We start from the raw sequence: 7,950 nt of genomic DNA, 5'->3' as shown, positions 1-7,950 counted from the left end.
GTTGTTGCTGGTGCACCTTCTGTCTTGTGTCTTCTGCCATTACCCTCTCTCTCTCTCACCTTACCTAGAGGCCCGATAAAGGGTCTGTTCCGGAGGTTTCTGCCTCTTAAAGGCAGTTCTTCCTGTGCCCCCGGTCTCCAAGGCCTTGCCTCATGCGTGGTACTGTTGGTCTCTGTAAATGTTTAAAAGGGAGTTGGGTTCTAGACCTGCCTCTATTTTGAAAAGTGTCCTTGGGAGATAACTTTCTGTTATGAATTTGACGCTGTACAAATAAAATTTAATGAATTTTGTCAGTGGCCCCCGGGGGTCCTGATAACAAACCCAATTCAAGAAGAATTTAGGGAGATTCCAAAACGCACTAAATCCGTCGAACAGGACACCTTATAGACAAAATACTTAAACTTTGACAATTGTAAGGTGGATGGCCAAGTGGCTCCAAAAATAAAATATATTCCAATGATTTCCTGATTTTAGGCCTGCGATGACACCCTCGGGCATCACCCGTGTCCCTGGCCGGAAACCAATACGGTTCGGCTGAGCTTTTGGATTTTCTCGGGCGTCGCCTGGCCGGGTCATCAAATTCTGCTCCCCAGCTCCCTAACCCCCCCCTTCCTGGGTGCTTCAGTTTTTTTCCCCAGGTCCGTTAAGGAGGGGGAGGGTCGAAATATTAAACTAGGTTTAAAATGAAAATTACTCAAGCTATCCTTATAAATACTTTAGTACACATACTTTTAAAATCCCACCACTGCTGTTGGAGCCATAATGAAGGGCTGTGAACTGCTTTGTAGTGGTTTTATGTTAAAAAGTGCTACAAACATGATGCGGTTTTAAATTAGGAATGGTTGGGGCAGTGATTTGTATGCTTTCAGTGTGTGTTGTGTGTGTGTGTGTGTTGTGTGTGTTGTGTCTGTGGTGTGTGTGTGTCTGTGTGTGTGGTGTGTTGTGTGTCTGTGTGTGTGTGTGTGTGTGGTGTGGAGTGGGAGATCGGGAGGGCTCATAACTGCCGGAAAATCCAAAACTGAAGGAAGAAGAAGAAAAAGGAGGTGTCAAAGGGAAGAAGCTCGGGAGCTAAGAATAACGTGGTGTTGAACTACTGTGAGAAGAAATGGTCGGCGTTTTTCCCAGTGGGGGGGAGGATAACTTCTTTCCTCTGATCTCAACTCTCTTCTTCTTCTGTGTTACCTGAAGTGTCGCGCTGAAGTCCCGTGGGATTTCACTTGTTTGGGAGGCAAACGCACGAAGAAGAATTGTTGGCAGGAAGTGTGTAAATCGGAGAGTAGGTGTGCTGAAGACATGGACATTTTTGAGGGGCCGAATAAACATTTTTTCGTTGCGAAGGCATTATCTCCCATGGTTGCATTATTCGACTTTCGGGTGAACGGCGAGCGGTTCGCACGAATCGTATGAGGTTGAAAAGGCCCATGTTGTTGTCACGTTTAAGGCGCCCCCTGATCATGTTGCATTCAGACATTTAATTGCATTTTGTGTCTGTTAAGAGGAGCCAAAAACACTCTTTAGAATATGACCCCAAGAAGTCGTATTTATAACTAACTGGGAGCTCTTGCGACATTAGCTGCAGGATCTCAGGTTTACTTAGAACCAATTCTGGTTTCTGGTTCCTATCGACAGACTCAGGGCACTTCTAGTGCATCAAGACTAGGGGTAAAAATCTGCCGAATTTCCCTTATAGTAAGGTATTGAATGCAGGAGTGTTGACAGGTGTGGTATAATACTTACTACGTAGGTAAAGGGATTTCTGCAATACTTCATCACCACTGCCCTTTACAACCAATTGGCCTAAGATTTCACACCTTTGTGCCTCTCGTAGCACTTTTCCTATTTTCTTCATCTTCATCAAAGGAGGAAATGTAATCGCAGTTTTTATAATAAACCTACACGCCTTTGACCTGGTTCATTGTAAAACCACACAGCCTAGTTCAAGGGAGGGATATTTTATGCATAAACCTTTAAAAAAAAAAAAAAAAATTTAAAAAAAAAGAAAAAAAAAAAAAAAAAAAAAAAAAAAAAAAAAAAAAAAAAAAAAAAAAAAAAAAAAAAAAAAAAAAAAAAAAAAAAAAAAAAAAAAAAAAAAAAAAAAAAAAAAAAAAAAAAAAAAAAAAAAAAAAAAAAAAAAAAAAAAAAAAAAAAAAAAAAAAAAAAAAAAAAAAAAAAAAAAAAAAAAAAAAAAAAAAAAAAAAAAAAAAAAAAAAAAAACCTGTTTCTAACTACACTATTTACACTACGACTTTACTACACTAAACAGCAGGACGTTGAGATTTCACTGAACATCTAAGGACATAAGACCCGGTCGTTGCCACCACACTCTCTGTTTCTGCCCCAGAACAGAGGAAGGAAATGTCTTTTTTTAAAAACTGTGTTAGAGGTGATGCTCCAAAGGATAAAAGATACTGCCTCTTTTAACCAATACGCGGTGGTTTTGAGGGGTTGGCGTCAGGAGGTCCTTCCATTGGATGACTTGCAGACACTTTACAAGAAAGACACATCATACTTTAGTTATTGCCTCTTATTTAACAACATTAGTGGAGCTTGGATGGTCACTACACAAACCAAACTGTTCCCGATAATCCTTTGCACCTTGTGCGTTGCACAGAAAGCGCACTGGATCAGGAACATTTTTTCTAAACAGGTCTTTGACCAACAAAAAAGGCCGCTGCAGCCCCAAGGTCAGCCAGAATTTCAAATGGAGTTATTAAATGTTTTTCAATCATGAAGAGTTGAACAGGAAGTTTCATCAGGATTTTCAAAGAACAAGGACGGATCTAACTCCTGGGGGTTTTCATCGTTTGGCTTCGTTCACAAGGCTAAACACCTCTCCGCTCTCTGGGTTTCTTCCTCCTGCCTGCTGTCTACGAGCCAGCTTTTCACCTACCTAAATGTTTGCTTCAATGGGGATCTAATTACATCCCATTAAAACTAGATTTTCTGTTTTCTTACTGAAACCTGGCTGAAGCCTGCGGAGGTGCTGCCCTCCTAGTGGACGGTCTGCCCAACACTTACACATTTTTAAATACACCAGAAGACTGAACAGGCCGGGGTGGGGGTATTGCATGTCCAGTGCAGTGCAACCATCTACTTTCTGTCTGTTATGAGAAGTTAGCCTTGGTTTAATAATTTGTTGCCCCTTAATTTTACAGCCCATATAATCCAGGGCTGTCCCAGTCAGTTCTAATAACACTTCTTGGATCAACAACACATTAGGACAACAAAGGGGAATATTGCGAAAATTGGAAAAAGTCCAGACTTGAAGTTTACACCTCTACATGAAGGGAATTACTGTTTAAAATTGAACCCAGACTATAAAAGAAGTGGTGAGCTGCCTACCTTCTGGACCTGATGTTAGCAATAAAACATTAGTGATCTTTGAATTAATTCACATTCTCCGCCTAACAGATTACTTGTACTACCTCTGCCTGGATATTGCAGGAACCTGGAACACGCCTGTCATTATACGCCGATCCAGAGCATCCCAAACACGCTCAATAGGTGACGATGTCCGCTTGGTATGCTGGCCATGCAAAGAAACTGGGGATCTTTTCAGCTTCCAGCGAATTATGTACAGATCCTTCAACATTGGGGCCGTGCTGCACATGGAGGTGATGGTTCGTGGATGAATAGCACAACAATTGGCCCTCAGGACCTCGTCACGGTATCTCTGGTGCATTCAAAATGGCCATCCAATAAAGATACACCTGCTGTTTTCCATAACACACGCCTTCCCATACCAGTAAACCCCACCCGGGGCCCACCATGGCCACTCGCATCCACAACGCTTGACATCCAGCAAACGCTCACCCCACACGACGCCATACACGCTGTCTGCCACCTGCCCCTGTACAGTGAAAACCAGGATTCATCCGCTGAAGGAGAACACCTCTCCAAAGTGCCAGATGCCATCGCCTTGTGATATTTGGGCCACTCAAGTCGGTTACGACGACGAACTGCAGTCAGCGAAGGTTCCCCGGGATTGAGGGACGCGACGTGCTGGTGGGGCTTGGGGGGTGTAGTTACACGTTGTCTGCGGTTGTGAGCGACGGTTGGATGTACTGCCAAATTCTACTGGAACGCCTTTTGGAACCACTTTATGTAGAGAAATGGAACATTCAATTCAACGGCCTACACGCGCCTCAAAACTTGCCGACATCGTGTGGCATTGTGCCCTGTGGGATGGAACTGCACATTTTTGAGTGGAGCCCTGCTTATTGTGGCCAGCCTAAGGCACACCTGTTCATATACCCGATGCTGTCTGATCAGCATCTTGATATGCACACCTGGTGAGGTGGATGGATTTATCTCAGCAAAAGGAGAAGTGCTCATAACACAGATTTGTTGGCAGATTTGGTGAAACAATATTTGACGATGAAATTAGGTATTTTCTGTACATAGGAGAAAGTGTTTAGATCTTTGGAGCTTCAGGCTCATGATGACGATGGCGGGGCAAAAAACAAGGTGTTGCGTTTTATTTTTTTTTCAGTTGATATACTATACATACACTATTACCAACACATTACACACATATATAATACACACACATGTACATAAAGTATTTACACATACCATATGTGATGTATTGTGTGTTTATTTATTTTTATTTGTGTTAAAAAATGTGCTATATTATAAATAGTAGATGCTCAGTAACGATTCAAGCAGAGGGAGGGGATGATGACAAAACAATGTGATTTCCGTGTAAGAGGAGGAACAGGAGAGGGGACTATTAACATGTCAGTCAGAGTTCAGAGTCCATTTTAGTCGACAGAGCAGACGGGAGAACAAGAAGGCGCGCAGAGGCGGAGGGGCAGGGTGAGTGCTAATTACAAATTATTATTGTTTTTACTGTTCAAAGATTCATCTGTGGATACATTTGCTTGAATAATACACTATTAAAGTTTAACCTAACCGAGGAAAACAAGCAAGATTCTGATAAAAACTGAGCAGTTTGGTTGCTTTATACTGTTACACCTGTGGTGTGTTGTGTGTGTGTGCTGGTTGTGTTGTGTGTTTATCAGTATTTGCGGTCTGGACTCTTGTACAGACTTCCTCATTCTGGTGCGTCAAATGTCAAATGTAAAGAAATCCCTTTTTAAGGCTGCAGGAATGGCTATACAGTTGTTTTCTGCTTCCATTCTTATCTTCTGAGATTGCTCATTAAAGCCACATAAACCACGTGACTAACGTGCTGAGTCGCCGTTAACAACTGGTTGTTTATGCTGGCAATTGTTAACAATCAGTGACGGCTACCTGCATTTAGTTCTGGTTGCTCGCGCTTCAAAAATTGGATGTGAACATTTTCCTTGCTTGTGTTAACTCAGAGGAAAATTATTCATTTTTCCAACGGAGGTGATTCCTTGCCTTACTTTTAACTAAATATTTTCTCTTTAAAATGTTCAAAATGAGCCACAATCACCTTGCCCTAGAAACGTTTCCCATTCTGTGCATGTGAGATAAAGTGATGCTCCTCGTTGTTTCTGGGGACATGTTTAACTGTTCACTGCAGTCACTGTCAGGACACGCTGTTCTGCTTGGAGAAGCTCTGGAAACCTCACTGATATATCTGAGGATCTTCATCTTTCACAGTTGTTCCAAAAGTTGATATCTTTCTGAGACATGTTCCTGCTCGCTTTTTTGAAAGCTCACCTCAGTAAATTCGGCGGTAGGGGTTCCTGCAATTTGACGCCGGGGAAATGGGGAAAGGGTCTCTGACGATGGGTAACACTCCCACAGGGGTCGGGGGATGGGATCCGAGACTCCCAGGGCTTCCTCTCGCCCATGGACACGGTGGAAGGGTCGGTTATGGAACATGGATGTACGACTGTCGATATAAAATAAGAAATCATTAGATTTCTTTATCCATTCCCCGCTCTAACTGTAAAACTAAAGGTGACCTTTGCTGTTTTAGCCCTAACTTTGTGGAATAGTCTTCCCCAATCACTGAGATTCACTGAATCCATGGACTGTTTTAATCAGCTCCTCTACAGGCTTATAGATCTCCTGCTTTTTTGTTTTCTCATCTGTCTTCTTTCTTTTAATTTATCCTCCATTTAGACCCAAACTTCACAAATTTGTTAAGAACCCTGGCCTGAACGCATCTAAGTGCCAATATTCATGCCACGGTCTGCACATGTTACACTTATCCGAGGGCCCGTTCATCGCTGCTTGCAGCTTTAATATTCACATTGTAACTTCCCCCAGTGCTAAAAACCTCAAAGTTTCCATAAACATACAGAGGACGTGAACTTTCAGTTGTATATGCTCCGTTCACAGGCCGCAGGTGTGGTTGAAAACGTGTCTTCTCTGCACGTATCTAACCAAGAGTTCCTGTCCCTTCACTGTGAGACACACTGAAACAGAAAGCACAACTTCTGTTATATTAAAAGAAATGCACAATGTTTTCCACCAAAACATTACGCAGTTAAATGAGCTGTTAGTAATGCATTTGTCTTGATTGTGAGTCTTTTACATTTTATCTATATTTGCTAAATAACAAAAACAAGCCCTCACAGCACCCAGAGCTGATTCACAAATGTATGATTTTGGCATTTATGAATAACAAAAGTTGTGTTTGAATAATACATTTAGAATTTAACAAACCTAAAAGCAGAGAGAACAAATACCCAGTGTTAAAGAAAAAAACATTCAACAACAAGTCCAGTTCAGGTTTGCTGTGGTGGTGTGAGTTAAATAAAGCATGTGGGTATCCTGGTGAACTTACATACACAGAGCAGGTCTGAGTCGGTAAGCTGACCCAGAACAAATGGAATTAGGTACTTTTATACATGGACCAGTTTAATAGACAGTATGTTAATGGTAGCCATTGATCAGGCAGTCAGCAGACGTTACATGATTCAGAGTCAGAAGGAAGTAAGACAAAAGGTAGTGATCAGACCAAATGTGATGGAGATAAGGTAGGTGTGGGCTTCGGTCAAGGGGGAAGCAGACAACAAGAATACACATTTAGTATATGAAGGTCAAGGGACCCAAATAGTGGGGGGGTCGGCTGTCACATGTCCTTTGGTTAGCAAGTCTGGGGAATGAGAATTTTCTTCCTCACCAACCATGTGTTAACATTTAAATAGTGCAGTGTAAATTCATTTCCTGGAACATACAGAGGACGTGACCTTTCTGTTCTCAGTCTGTGGTTGAGAACGTGTCTTCACTGCACGTATCTAGTTCCTGTTCAGAGTTCTCACAACTCAATGAGATATCAATAATGACAATGTGTCGCTCAGTCCCACTGAATGAACAGGAACTTAAATACATGCAGCCACACAGAGTAACACAGAATACATACAACATACAATATAACATACAAGATAATCCACAGAGGTCACCTCTTGTCATTATATATTTACAGCATTTTCCAAGGTGCAGTAGAATCCATGAGTAAAATAAACGCTACCACCATGAATCTCTTTTCCTCTGTCCATTTTGTCCAACAGTAGTTACAGTAGTGCTCTGAGTACATCTTTACCAAAAGTTATTTTAAGCCATTTCTCTTTTGAATTAAGTCAATGTAAATATGGATTTTACAGTAACCAGGTTACAGTGTAAATGTAAATAAATCTGATATTCTGCATCACCTGATATCTCCAAATAACATGTTTCTTTAAAAATACATTACAACACCACAATACGGTCACTAAATCATTTATAATAGTAATTAGAAGCCCTTTCAATTAAAAATACATACTTTAAGAGAGTTTTTTGCTATTTGGACACACCCATCTACAGTCATTCATGATTAAAATGTGTCTCTTTCAGCTGATTGACCAGATCCAGATGAAAGTACCTTAGGACGATGACATCTTATGAATCTTAAGGATTTTGTGTTGCAAAAAATCAGGGCAGGGGGAATCCACTCAAAATCACTTCTTAAACGTGCCATCCATAACTCTTGACATCATCTTGACATGGTAGTATGATATTAAAAACACT

Source organism: Morone saxatilis, unplaced genomic scaffold (assembly GCF_004916995.1).
Source record: "Morone saxatilis isolate NCDOM2014 unplaced genomic scaffold, NCSU_SB_2.0 Contig4, whole genome shotgun sequence".
Taxonomy (NCBI): domain Eukaryota; kingdom Metazoa; phylum Chordata; class Actinopteri; family Moronidae; genus Morone; species Morone saxatilis.
The sequence above is the reverse complement of the archived record's forward strand: the minus strand, read 5'-3'. Positions refer to the sequence as shown.